This window comes from Lissotriton vulgaris, chromosome 1_1, assembly GCF_964263255.1.
Source record: "Lissotriton vulgaris chromosome 1_1, aLisVul1.2, whole genome shotgun sequence".
Classification (NCBI taxonomy): Eukaryota; Metazoa; Chordata; class Amphibia; order Caudata; family Salamandridae; genus Lissotriton; species Lissotriton vulgaris.
The window spans coordinates 805,678,139-805,691,357 of record NC_141685.1 but is presented as its reverse complement, the minus strand read 5'-3'; the positions used below and the strand labels follow the sequence as shown (position 1 = coordinate 805,691,357).

At 50.1% G+C, this 13,219-nt stretch overlaps 1 protein-coding gene, 1 non-coding gene and 1 pseudogene across 2 annotated transcripts in view; all 3 read left to right on the top strand.

Moving 5' to 3' along the window:
* The window catches only part of LOC147747875 (uncharacterized), a 190,135-nt gene that overhangs the window by 165,999 nt on the left and 10,917 nt on the right, over positions 1–13,219 (top strand). The window contains exons 10-13 of the mRNA XM_086956672.1: positions 4,573–4,600; positions 4,915–4,968; positions 5,325–5,358; positions 6,536–6,574. The gene's annotated coding sequence lies outside the window, so the exon portion shown is untranslated. The remainder of the gene's footprint in view (positions 1–4,572; positions 4,601–4,914; positions 4,969–5,324; positions 5,359–6,535; positions 6,575–13,219) is intronic.
* Positions 4,424–4,491, top strand: LOC147747878 (small nucleolar RNA SNORD75). The gene has a single exon (XR_015300312.1). It is a non-coding gene; the product is annotated as a small nucleolar RNA SNORD75 (small nucleolar RNA).
* LOC147747877 (small nucleolar RNA snR60/Z15/Z230/Z193/J17) lies at positions 5,020–5,095 on the top strand (annotated as a pseudogene).

The following is a 13,219-nucleotide window of genomic DNA, read 5'->3' as shown; positions in this document are numbered from 1 at the left end:
CCGTAGCCAGGCATGTCTACGAAGCATAAAGCTAGTGTTAATTGCGCGTGCGGCGGTGTCGGCCGCGTCCAGAGCGCACTTTATGGAAGCGTTGGAGATCCGCTTCCCCTCCTGTATTAACATTTCACCCCCTTCCTTATATTGATCAGGTAGGTGTTGCAGAAGGGTCTCTAGGGTATCATAGGGTGCCCTGTCATAACGCGCCAGGAGCGCCTGTTTGTTAGAGATGCTCCATATGTTGGCTGCCTGCGCTGCCACCCTCTTCCCCGAAGCCTCAAAGACTTTTGATTCTTTGTCTGGGGGAGGAGCATCACCCGTAGTCTGCGAGTTGGCCCTCTTCCGGGCATTGGAGACAACCAGGGAGTCCAGAGGCAACTGTCCCTTAATATAAGTTGGATCTGTGGGCGCCGCCTTGTACTTCTTGTCGATCTCGGGTTGATGACTCTCGCCCTGGTGGGTTCTTTGAAGACCTCAGCAGCGTGCTTTAAAACACCCTTCAGCATTGGCAGAGTTTTTACAGTCTTTTCAGAGACCGAAAAGGTGTCAGAGGAAGTCGACGTCCACAGGGTCAGCATGCAGCTCGACGTTGTGATTGGCCGCTGCCCGCTCAATGAGGGCATTGAAAGCCGCAGAGTCTTTAGTGGGGGAAGTTTTTGCGGAGAAGAGTTGAGGGTCCTGCCCAGAATGCGGGTCCCCAGGCTCACCACCAGCAGACCAGGGCTCTGCCACATCCTCTGGGTCTGTGTAGACGGGATAGCTGTATTCATCCTCGTCGTCTCCCTCACCAGCGTCCACAATGGAGTGAGTGGGCGAGACTTCGTGAGCCTGTGGTGAAATGGGCTCCACCAAGGCTGGAGTACCAGCAGAGTCCATCTTCCGTTTTAGTGGGATCTTGTACGACTCCAATTGGGGCTCCGGGGTGATTTTCCTCTTCAGGAGGGAAAGCCTGCCCGTTTCGGTGTCGCTGAAATGTTCTTGACGCTCTTCCTCTGAAAGTTGTCGAGGCCGAGGACCACCAACGATGACTTCGGCGTCGACGATACCTTCTCGGGCACGCCGGCCCCCGGTTTAGCAGCGAAAGCCTTCGGCGCCGTCTTAGGCGGCAAGGTGAAAAGGATCGGCGTGGGCGCCTTCGCCGGTTTCTCCAGAGGCTTGGCCGGCGGAGGGTCCTTCGGCTCGACTGCTGCGGCGCCGTCCCTAATGCGCTGTAGGGACTCCGTAACCTTCTTTGTGAACGCGGCGGACTGATGTGCCGGTTCGACACAGTCCTTAGAGGACGGTTTTGGAGTGGAGTCCGACGAGGTTCCCCTCGGAGTTGACACACTTGGGGCAGCTCCCTTGGCCGTGTCGTGTGAAAGCGGGGCAGAGAGGGTCTTCGGGTCGTCTGTCCGCTTCTTCGGGTCGGTAAGAGACCTCTTGGAGTCGTCTACCGTCTTCTTGTGATCGAGTCGACCCTTGGCGGCGTCGACAGTCTTTGGCGCCGATGCGTCCGACCCCTTAACTTTCGGCTTCGATTTAGTAGCCTTCGGGTCGGCCATTTTGACGTGGCTCTTCGGCTCGACGGCCATCTTAGATTTCTTCGGCGCCGAGGCCTCCGAAGTCTTCGATCCGACCAATGCGATGCGCACTTTCGGTTTCGTTATTTCTGGCGTCGAGACCGTAGATTTCGATTTCACTTTCGGTTTCTGTCACCGGGAGTGAATTCGGTACCAATGTCCGTGGCCGGGCCAGCAGGCGGGGCCGAGGAACTCACAACAAGGTTTCGGTTAAGGCCCGAAGGCGATCCCTCGGCCTTATTGATTTGAACGGCCCCGGAGTCCGTTTGAGGAAGCTCTTCATCCGAGCTATCCTCCATGGCCCCAAGGGCCCCGTCGTCGTCCCCTACCTCATCGACGACTTCACCGAAATCTTCGGCCTCGGCATCGTAGTCGTCCTCTACCTCCGACGCGGGGTTAGATTCTGAGATGTCCTGAATATCTTCATCCTCTACCTCCCCAGCATCGATAATGTCCGTAGGCGCCGGTGCAGATTGCTGGGCCTCCAGGCGCGCAGCTCGACTGAGCTTGAGTGTTTTCTTGGACTGGAACCTTGAACAGGCCATACACTTGGCCTCGTCGTGGTCCGGCGACAGGCACTTGTTGCACACCGGGTGGACGTCGATGTGTGGGTACTTAGAGTTACGCACCGGACATCGTTTGAATGGACTTCGTTCCATGATGGATGGTCGAAGAGTCTGGAGCGTCGACTAGGCCCTCCGCGCCAAAAGCACGCGGAAGTACAAGCTTGGCTTGGAGCCGAGGAAATTTGCGAAGCCGAACGCAAGACCATACCGACGCAAGTCCTAAAGACCTTTTGGTCTCAAGTTAAGTTAATTCTTATCGATTCCGACAAGAGGGAACCAAAGACATCCGAACCCAATTGCGGAAAAAAACAATCTGGGGGATGGAGTCGATGCCCATGCGCACAGTAGTCCAGGGGAGGAGCCACTTATCTTGTGATACTTCGAAGGCGGCGATCTATGCACAGATATGAATTCAGCAGCCCACATGCCTCAAACTGTTGTAAGTGTCGCATCCCTGTGCTTTGAAAGTGACTCAGTGCGGCACAGCCAAATGGCTTGCGGTGCCGCGCTGCAGCACTTTCTTGTAGATCTGCCCCATAGAGAATTATTCATACGTGTAAATCAGTTTATAGAAAATGTTACATAAGGCGAATGCGACAACAAGTTGTAGGATTCATGTCATTCATACTGGTAGGCATTTTAAAGAGTGCTTGGTCTGGAGAAGCACATACTGAGGTTTCACAACATAAGTGATTAGCATTGATAACAATAAAAATGTTTATCCACCCAAATAAACCTTTTTAGCAGCATCAGGATAAAGAAAGATTTGGAAAAAACATATGTTTCTAACTTGTACCATGCAGTTAGCAAGCAGCTCTTTGACATTTTATAGGTCACTGTGCAAGATTAGATTGCCACTTATAAACTGCACAGTAACAAAAGAATCTGTGACAAAAACAGTAACCCACTAACCTATGCACATAAAAAACGTTTTTAAAAAAATGCATGGTACACATTCTTTGTAGTAGGCATATTAACCCTCTGTGCTACATTAGATAGGTCAAAGCTGCCACTTGACAAAACTCATTTCTCTCCAGCAGGTACATTAATCACTGATGTTATCTTGACACTTTTATTGTTGCTGGGAAACTGCTAATTCTACAAGGAACTTTGTTCTTTTAAAATTACTGCCTGTGGACCCCCTGGGAATGTGTCACGGACCCCTGGGGGTCCGCGGACCACAGTTTGGGAAACACTGTTGTAGCACATCGTCCGTCGTCCCTAGGTCTCTGGCCTCATAGAAAGCGCCATAATATACCGCAAAAGTATCCGCTATCTGATCGTCTGCTTGCACGTAGTTCCCCAGACTGTCCTTCACTTTCTCTGCCCACCTCGCGTCTCTCTCCTACTTAGCCATGCCAACAGCCTACTGGATGTATCCCCTAAGTCATACAGGCGATGCAGCGTCGCCATGGCCTGTGTCTTCGCCTCACCCATCACCAGGTGTCTGTACTGGTGTTGCACGTCCAACAACTGTCGGAGGGTGCCTGTATCCCTCCCCAATTGGTGCTGTTGATCCAGGGCCAGGATCTGTGCTTGCAGCGCAAGTGCTTCTTCCTCCGCTTTCCTCCTCTCTCCCGCTACCCTGCTTTGGGCCCTGTCTCGCAGGACCGCCTTAAGGGCTTCCCAGAGCATCACCCGAGATGGTACCGAGCCTTCATTTTCCGTTATGTATACCTTCACGTCAGCCCTAAGGCCACGTACAATGTCAACGTTTTGCAGATCCCAGGCCGCTAAGTGCCACGCATCTGTTCTCGGTTTCCCCTGGCCTCCCCCGATTTCAGCTAATAGGGGGGAGTGGTCTGATATGCCCCTCGCTTGGTATTCTATCCTGTCAGTAGACTGCTGCACCCCTCTGGCCATAAAAATATAATCCAAATGGGAGTAAACCGTATGCGCCCCAGGAAAAATAAAATGAGAACTCCACCGCCTCCGGGTGCCGCCACCTCCACACATCAATAAGGCCCAACGTCGCCATTGTCCTCGCTAGCAAAGTGGCAGCCAGGGGTCTGTCTCTCCCGCCTAATCTATCCCTGCCGGTGTCCTTAACGTCATTAAAATCTCCCCCGAGAACCTGAATCGAGTTTGAAGTGTTTAATTAGGATACCAGTGATGGCTCTCAATGTGCCTGCGTGCAGTGTAGGTGGTGCATATACCGAGAGGAATGTGTAGGCACTCCTCTAGTGCCCACTCACACGTTTGTCCCCTGCTGGTCCACCCATGTCTGTGAGATGTGAAATGGCGGGTGTTTCCCGAGTAGAAATTATTTGCACTCTTATGTCCTTCGCTCCTCTAATCCAAAGCCCTTGATGTCAATATTATAAGAGTAGTGGACAGAAAGGATTTCTGAAAATTCGAATACTGAGGCTTTGGGACTAGTTCTGGAGTAGTAGACAATACTTGTGATGCTGAACTCTGCTTGACCTGTCACTTTTTTTTGTTTTTTTTAGATTGGAGCTTCAGAATGTGCATAGAATGGTAAATATCCGATCAGTTATATAGAACTTGTTTGAGATTGGTCTGATGGCAATTTTAACTTGGTGTAAATGGCTTAGCCAGCTTTTAGGATGGTAGGGATAGGTCTCCTATTTCAACTAAAAATTAGTTTGTGGAGACATGTTAAGGTGAATGGCCGGCTTGAGCGTGCGCCTGCGATGACTGGTATTTGCTACTCTGGACCACGAGTATGATGAGAGCTAACCACACTTAATACTCTGAGGGCACGCTGACGTCTTGCAGGGGCTTTGGTCGTAAAATGCTTTTACCTAATAGCTGTTTCCCCTTGACTGTAGAGTCCATCTGCCTTCGAGCGAATCCCTGCGCATAAGTGAACTCTGCAGGAAAAGGTGAGTTCAGAAGTATTTCAGCTCAGACGTTCTCCCTGCAGCACTCAGCCCAGGGTGTGCATGATGAGCACATAGTTCAGCTGATTCTCTATGAAGAACAGTCTTTCGCTCCTAGCTGATGCATCCTTGACTGAAAGCTACTGCTCCTAATAGCCCAGGTTTGACACTTAGCACGTTAACTAAGCTTGGTGTCACTAAACCAAGTACCCTGGTGTAGTCCTGACGCATGCTTTCCAATGGGTGCTACTGCTAATTGCATTAACCGAATTAACAATTGCTGTTAGGACTCCTCAGTCATTAACCTCTCTTCATGCTATCTGCCTCTGACCAGTTTCTGCTGTCGTGTCTCTTTTCAGACTGCGTCGTTTGCGACTGGAACAGATGAGCCAGGTTAGTTAATGTATACTTGGCATGTTTTTTTAAAAATTGACTTGTGTATGTAAAGCCGGGTGCCAGCATGGGCCAGTCGCGATATTGGGCTTGCTTGTTAATTATATTGTACCTTTTCAAGCTGTTGCTTAGCGCCAGTAGAAAGGCTTGATTTACTTTTTTTTTTAAACATTTTTTTATTTTTTTTTAGCCTCCTACGTATCTGGTAGGACAGTGCTAACGTGAACCTAGAACCAATGCCATAGACACTGCACTACTGTGCCCTAGGGCTTCCTTGTAATCTTGTGAACCAAAATTATTTAACAATCCACATGGAATAATTACTATTAAACTCGTGTCGAAAAACGAATCTGTTCTCTAATCCAGTAGTTTGTGGATGTCTAATTCTTTTCACAAATGTCGTCTTCACATTCGTATAGCCCAACATAAGTTGGTGTACTTGTTGATGACCGTGTAAACCCAATGCCTATCGGGTCTAGAAAACACTTTGTCAGGGGTCCTTACAATCCAAATATATTACATGTACTCGCTGGAAGTACGTCCTTTGACTCCTTGTACAGGTCTGCCCTAGCGATACTCAGTGAAACGGTGAGGATTTGAAATTAGACTGGATCCCAGCAAAGACTGATCACATTTATGAAAATAATTCACCATCCACAATCCACTGGATTAAAGAACTGGCGTTTGTCGCCACAAGTTTCATTTGAATTCAAAGTTGATTATTAAAAAAAAATATTCACATAATTACAAGGCATCGCTAGGGACCAGTAGTGCAGTGTCTAGGACATGTATGTTCTAGTTTTTTTTTCTTTCTTATTTATCAAGCCTTAGGTTAGAGTGGACACCTTTCCATGTTGTGCAGAGATCGTTTTAAGATATTTTGTTTGGCAAAATGGTATCTTCAACGCTTCTAGTCCTGCAAGGCTTCTTCCTCTGCCCATTGTGTGGCTGTTCTGCACTTTGAGAAGGATTGATGGGTACAGTGATGGCCAAAACCGATGGCTTCTGTTGGAGTGCATAGCACTTAGTGCTTACTTGTGATCTGTACATGATGATTAGAATCAGGTCGCCGATCCATATGAGGATACATTTATCAACCTGATACAGACACCAGTCTAGCTGTAGCGTGTCTACAAAACTAGTGTTCCTTCTCTGAACTGTTGTATTTTATTCCCAGGTGCGAAAAGTGTCTACTCTTTTGGATTGCTGCCTACTGGTAAGTTTACCATAGTTATTTGGGGGGGGGGTTCAACCTGAGAATTCTTACTTGGGCATAACCAGGTTCACTCTTTGGCTTTGTGAACTGCTGCTGTGCATCCCTAGTCTGTACTACTGATGCATGGTTAAACAGTTCTCCATTTCAACACTTCCTCATGCAGAGCCTCAAATTGTAGCTTTTTGTTCGATGGCATGTGTGGCTGTAGATGCACATGCCTGCCGTCTAGTGTTGGGTCTGGAGCTGTGCAGGTTTTTCTTCAAAAGTCTTGAGTCACGAGACAGTGACTCCTCAGTGATGTTGTGCATGGGCTTCGCCTTGTTTTTTTCTCTACGCCGTCTGGTCTAGCCATGTTTGCCTCTGCTCTTTTAACTGTTTGTTATGATGCTTTACTGTCTTTGACAGTATTTTCAATTGTGCTTTTCCCCTTCTGCGCTGAACTCTAGCTTCGTCTGTTTGGACCTCGACCGTCTTTTGGGGTGCTACCCAGCTCTGGCACTCTTTTAAGTCGCCCTCTGTTGAAGATGCGTTACTAATTGAATGTACACCATTAATACTTTGCCTGCCTAGCCATGCACAATACCTGTACACGGATCACCGCCATGTGTGCAACCTGCATTTTTTTGCCCAACCATATAGAAGCAGACTGCGACTCATATAAAATAGTTGTGGTCTAAGAAAACCCTTTGAGATTGATTATATTTTGAAAGTGTCTCAAAGGAATGGGGGGTGGGGTGACACTCCTAACGTTTTCAGCCAAGAATATGCCCAGGATAAGCCAACCACTAAAGCTTTCGCTAATGATAAAAGATCTGCTGTAGAGCTGGGTATAGAGATGCATGAACTCCCATCCGACCAACACGTGAGTACTATGACGTATGCCAAAAATATTCCCTGTCCCTCTATCAGAGTTCACTGGACCACCACTACTTTTGGGACGTGGTTGGATCTGAAAAACTGTTCCGAATACCCCGCCCTTTGGTCTGGCACTGAAAACTTGATCCCAAGTTTGAAGCTTCAGTATTGACCTCTTCGGACCGAGGACATTAAGTATTGAACCAACCCAATTCACCTTGCTATCGCAAGGAACACAGTTTCAAATCAAACTTTGGTAGCAACATTCAGAGCCGAAAGACTACAGACCTTCACTGGCTTTAATCTCTAGTCAAACCAATTCTGGAAATAATTGGTCATTCGTCGGAGCAAGATTAAAATTCAATAAGTAACTGGTCTGATTCTTGCTTCTGCCGCCAAAGCGGAAATTCACATTTGAGGACACCCTAGCCATTCCTGTTTCTCCCAAAGACACAGGATAAAGCCACCAGTCCTAAATACCATTCTCCTCCACCTGTCGCTACCACCTCTCCTCCACCATAGTCCAACACGTGACCTTGATGTTTCACCTCTAGGTCACCATTCAGACTAGTTTAGGGGGACCATTAGGAAATCCTAAACCGTGGGATATGTGACCCTGATTACACTACTTCTAATCTAAATTTATATCCAGCTTGTCCATTCCGAAGATGCCACTTCCATTCATTAGGTTCTTGCTAGGGCTGCAACTTTTCAGTGATGAGCTGCATTAAGAACCCCTATAGCAGGATTTTCTATTTGACATCTCTTCCACTCACAAGGACACCCAGTGTTTGCCCATCCTCCCTGGCATAAGACTTGCTAAGAACCTCTTCAAAGACCAGGTCATCACCCAAAGCCTGGACAAAAAATACAAAGTTGCTCATTTTGACCCCTTTATCCAGAGACTGCTTCTGCTGGAGTAAATTGTTGCAACTACTGCTTGTAGGAGGTCAAACAGGCTACTGAGGAGGAAAGCAAGTGCATAGATGAGGCTGGTATGAGGGTCGCAGCCAATCACTGGCACTGCCAATTCGCAAAACCTTCCAGACAGCTATGTAGGATCCATTGGGATTAAATGAACGAACTCATGCAGTACCTACCTGAGAAATACTGTCCAAGAGGCCAACAGATTATCGCAGAAGGGCAGGCGATTCTGTAGTAGGGGATCTCTGTTTATAGTCCTAATCTAGTGAATAGTCCCGCTCAGGAGCGTGGACCCCGGAGCAATCAAAATTAATCTCTTAAGCTGTCCAACAATGCATCCCTGCACAGACACTTAAGAGAATTTAAAGACCTATAATGCAGCCTATATCCACAGGCTACACTGTCCAGTACTTCAACTAGACATTCCACCAAAACCACACACAGCACAGCCTGCCAAGTTTTCTTCATAGAGAAAGACTTTCCCTTTAACCAACAAATCCTCTGGAATGATAGAGATGAAGGGGAGGACAGACAAGCCCCATAGGCTGCCATTATGTGGCTCAAAAATGGATACCGTGCCTTTAAGAACTTTCTCAGTATCCCAGAATGCCCAGCAGGTCCCATTTACTTTCAGTTCTTTTTTCAGGCTCCTGTTAGCAGGACCCTGGAGCATTGAGCTCTCCCTTTTTTGGGTTTGTGATAACAATTTTTGAACTTTTAAAGTGTCTGTGTTTACACTCGCCGTGTTTTGGTGCCCTCTTCCTTTTCTAATACTCTGAGCAATCTTTTTTTGTCAAAAATGCCAGCATTGTTTGATAAATGCCCGGAGTGCTCCAGGAAGAAGGCCAAGTCGGACCCACACCTGTGTGTATCTTGTGCCTCCCTTCTGCTCATGTTCCAGAGAAGTGAGATTTTCCAAACCTTCTCCTCCAGGACCCTGAGAGACGGAATGAAGTTCAGGCTCCAAGGACTGGAAGAAAGGAGGCTGCAGAGTCAAGGTGGGTCTGGGCAGGCTGGATCTGCTTCCTCTGCCCATGCTGAGGCCTCTGGGACGCTCCCCAGCGTCAAGAAGGCCAGAAAGCGTCACCATTCTCCGTCGATATCTTCGACTGCATCGAGAGGCATGACGGCGGTCTGCTCCCCGTCTCTCCCCGGGGCTCTGGGTTGAGGAGACGTCTACGTTCAGTGTCGAGGGGGCTGTCGAGACTGCCGTCAAGGTCGCTGCCGAAGACGTCATCAGTTGGCATCATCATCTTCGTTGTCGTCTACACTTCGAAGTCGTAAGGATTCCAGTCGGTGTCGGCGCTCACTGTTGAGGCGACACCTCCGTTCGCCCTCGACGTCTACTCGGCAATCTGCATCTAAGGACCCGTTCGACATCGAGGCACAGACCTTCGGCGTCGAGGAGGCGAAGCCCGTCTAGGCAATAGCCAGGAGTCCTTCCCGGTCCTCAGCGGCACGACCGCGATGTCTGTCACCGACAGGGGGCCTTGCCTCTCGGTCGCCTACGCCAAGGAAGAAGATGAGGGAGTCACCGGGCTCGGGGTACTCTGTGGTGTACTCTCCTCTCAAGCCGAAGTTACCTACTCCTCCTCCACTGCCTAAGGAGCTGCCGCCGCGCACTCCTTCGCCACCACCTCCTCCTGTTCCTCAACATGCCCCGCCACGGCCTCAGATCAGTTTCACTGCCGCACCTCCCTACACCGCCTAAGGGGGGCACCTCGGCCGAGGTCCCCGGTCAGGCCGCCACCGCAGGCACCCGCAGGCTCCTCCGAATGGACCTGCGGAACGTCCAAGGCCTAGGAGACTTAGATCTCGCTCCGGATGGAAAGGGAGATCCAGGAGTCGCCGTCGCTCATAGACTAGATCAAGACACCCCAGATGGGGTCGATCTAGGTACAGCACTGAGTTGTCCAGCGTAAGGGATTATTCGCCAACTCTATCGGGATCCTCTCGGACGAGGGTATCCCCTGTGGACGACGTGGTCTCCTTTCAGGAAGTCTTGTTTAGGGGTGCGAGCAAGCTGGGCATCCAACTGACTGCCTACGTCTATGACTTCCATAATATTTGAGACTCGCCACAAGAAGCACCTATCGAGGCCTCTGTTGCATTTGGTGCCTGGATTAGTGGAGCCCGCCATGGAGCTCTTTCTCACTCCGGCGGTGACGAAAGCAGCTCGCTCCAGGCTGCAAAAGAAGTACGAGGCTCCTGATGCGGACCCGGCTGTCCTCCGATTGGATCCAACTCTGGATTCCGTAATTGTGACGGCGGCAAGGAAGCAACACGCCACCACCCCGTCCTCCAATGTGCCTCCGGACAAGGAGAGTTGCTGGTTGGACTCAGCGGGCAGGAATGTGTGCGGGACGGCTGCTACCTCGATGAAGGCTGCCGGTGCATCTGCGCTGTTGGGGCGCTATGACCGGACGCTTTGGGAGTCCCTCCAACAGTTCGCTGACCTCCTCCCAAGGGTAAGGAAGGATTATTTTATGGAGATCCTGAATGAGGGGTTGCTGGTGTCGAACCAGCTGATCAGCGCTGCCGCAGACTCTTCGCTCCTGGCAGCCCACGGGTACTGCCATGGAGTTAATCAGAGGCACCACGCTTGGCTCAGATTGACATCACTGAAGCTGGAAGCCCAGCAGAGGGTGGCCAACCTGCCCTTCTCGGGCGAGACCCTATTCGGAAAACACGCCCACGATAAGATGGCACGCATTGAGGCTGAGACTCTGACGGCGGTTGGCTTGGAGAAGCCCAAGGATCAGAAGAACTACCGCTCCAGGGCAGAGGGCGAGGTAAACAGTCTGGACAGCAGCAGCAGCATCAGTTCCAGAGGAAGCCCTTCCAGAAACGTCCGGGGGACAGGGGTGGTCAGCCGTCTGCCACCGCGACCAAAGGCCCGGCCTTTACCCTGTTAAGGAAACGGGCGATAGAAGACGTGTGTCTCAAAGGGGAAGAGGTCTATACTCACTGTTCTTTCTAGTCTGAAAAAAGGACAAGAACGAGTTCAGGCCTATTCTGGATTTGCGACAAGCAAGCAAGTGGATTCGCAGTGAAGTTTTGCATGCTGTCTTTGCACCACTTTACCCTCTGCTGCAAAGGGGAGACTGGCTGTGTGCGATAGACCTACAGGATGAGTACTTCCACGTGTCAATTGCCCAGAAACACCGGAAGTTCCTGCGATTCCAAGTCGGCGCCAATCACTATCCATACGCAGTGTTACCGTTCGGGCTGAATTCAGCGCCCCGGACGTTTTCCAAATGCATTGCAGTGGTGGCGGCACACCTAAGAAAGAACAAGGTGTTTGTCTACCTGGACGACTGGTTGATCAAGGCATCCTTCTCGGAAGCTCAAGCGCACTTCCAGAAGACGTCCGTTCTCTTGAACAAGCTGGGGTTGCACATCAACATGTCCAAGTCTGTCCTTACTCCGGTCCAATGCCTACAGTACTTGGGAGCCACCATCAATACGCAGTCTGCAAGCATGTCTCCTTCGGAAGGCTCAGGCTCTTATGACTGCTCCATCTACGACAGTGAGTACGGTGTCTTCTCTACTGGGGTCGATGGCCTCCTGTGTCTTCCACACGCACGGCTTCACATGAGACCGCTGCAGGAGTGTCTGGAGGATCAGTGGGACCAGAGGAGACAACTGGGACGACAAGATACGACTTCTCTGCATGCTCTACAGTCTCTGAAATGGTGGTGTTCATCGAAGAATCTCCTCAAGGGGGTTCCCTTCCACAATGACATTACCACTCAGACTATCGTAACGGATGCTTCTCTCCAAGGCTGGGGAGCGCATTCCGTGGAGTTACAGATCCAGGGAACGTGGCCTTAGACGGAGTCCACGTATCACATCAATTTTCTGGAACTCAGCTGTTCACTTGGCACTGAAGGCCTTTCATCCGTCCTTCCAGACCAACTCTCTGCTTGTACAGATGGACAATACGAACACAATGTATTACCTCAACAAGCAGGGGGGGCTCAATCACGCACCCTGTCGCAGGAGGCGTAGGCTATCTGGCACCGGCTTCTTGCGAGAGGACTGACGATAACGGCTACTCATGTACCAGGTGTGCAGAATGTTCAGGCAGACTCACTGAGCAGACTGATCCAGGAAAACCACGAATGGGTAATAAACGATGAAGTGCTCGGAGACTTCTTCGACAGGTGGGGAACTCCAGACGTGGATCTGTTCGCCACTGCCGAAAACAGCAAATGCCAAAACTTCGCATCCAGGTACTACCAGCAGGGAATGGTGGGAAATGCGTTATGGATCAACTGGTCGAAGCTTTCTGTACGCTTTTCCACCCATTCCCCTGATTCCGGCGTTGCTCATCAAGCTGGTCCAGTCCAGGGCGCTGATTGCCCTGGAATGGCCCAGGCAGTGGTGGTTCACGGACCTGCTTCACCGGTCTCTCCTCCCTCACATACGGCTGCCGTGCCGGCAGGACCTTCTCACGAAGTTCGGGAGCAGATGGTGCACCCCAATCTCTCGTCTTTGAGTTTGGTGGCATGGCTCTTGAGAGAGTGCAATATGGCCATTTGGATCTCCCTGCAGATTGTATGGACATACTGAAGGATGCCAAGAGACCTTCCACTATGACTTCTTATGCGTACAAGTGGAAGAGATTTTGCATCTGGTGCAAGTCCAAGAACTATGATCAAACGACATGTAAGGAAGATGTCATCCTTCCGTACCTTTTTACATTTGGCGCAGTCTGGCCTTAATTTTCATTCTATTAAGGTTCATCTTGCTGCGCTGACTGCCTACAGGAAATGCCCTTCACAGACCTCCTTCCAGATCCCTGTGATCAAGGATTTTTTGGAAGGCTTGAAGAAAGGGTTTCCTCCTGTCCGGCTTCCTTCG